This window comes from Coenobita brevimanus, chromosome 107 (genome assembly GCF_032717465.1).
Source record: "Coenobita brevimanus isolate Jiangsu-jjx chromosome 107, ASM3271746v2, whole genome shotgun sequence".
NCBI classification, from domain to species: Eukaryota; Metazoa; Arthropoda; class Malacostraca; order Decapoda; family Coenobitidae; genus Coenobita; species Coenobita brevimanus.
Window position 1 is genome coordinate 25,011,099 of NC_137060.1, and position 1,052 is coordinate 25,012,150.

The following is a 1,052-nucleotide window of genomic DNA, read 5'->3' on the forward strand; positions in this document are numbered from 1 at the left end:
GAGACCCAACTAAAAAATAAATAAATAAATAAATAAATAAAAATAAAGAATAGGACCACACACTTGAAAAACAAAGTACTGTGAACGAACATATCAATTTCCCAACCAAATCAGTGTGAATATTAGAGCTAAAAAAAATCCTAAAATGACACCGACTAATATATTACCGACACGGGGACCTGTTTATCAGTCTTGGTCCATTACTCTCAATACCCCCGGGCCACATGCTGGAAACTCGATGGTTCAAGAAAGGACGATGCCAATGTGTAATGTAGTGGTCATGGATAAAGCAAAGAGAACGTTCTAATTGGTGTTAAAATAGAAATGGGCATTTGAACAAGTTGGATGCAAAAAAAATAGAAAATCGCAGACTAGAGTACAATTATTTAAATAGAAAACTGAAAAGTGGTGAAGAAAAAAGAGGGAGACTAATCTGGGTATAACAAGAAATCTTATTCATCAGTAAATGTCATCGGATAAAATTACTAAACATCTGCACTTCAGTTCCTAAAAAAGATTATCTACATTGAAATATAAGCTGTGTTTAGTAGATACCATAAAATAAAACACTGCTATAAATCTCCGTGTCAGTCTTCATCAGAAATAAAACAAAATCACTAATAATACACTTATAATATTGGTCCACTTCTGTTTCTGCTTCTCAAAAATATGTCAGTCCCAGACAACCGCCTGAACTACGCCCGCTTGCAGTGCATGATCCAGATGCTCAACGCTCAGGTCATGTGCCAGGTCCACAAGTGGCTGTACAAGGGGGGCCGTAAGAGCCTGAAGAAATACATAGAGTCCATTGGGAAGATGAACAAATTTGATGTCGAGGAGAAGAAGATGATCAACAACGGTGCCAGTGTGAGCAACATGGACGTCAAGCTCCTGTACAAGCTGCTGCAGTTCACGTGTGGTCTGGCGGCAGAACCTGAAGCCTGGTACAGGTCTCCACCACCAGGGCAACCACTTACCCTGGAAAACGCTCTCTACAGACTGAAGAAATACCGAGGCATAGGCGCTCACCCAAATCCTCAAAATATGCTCAA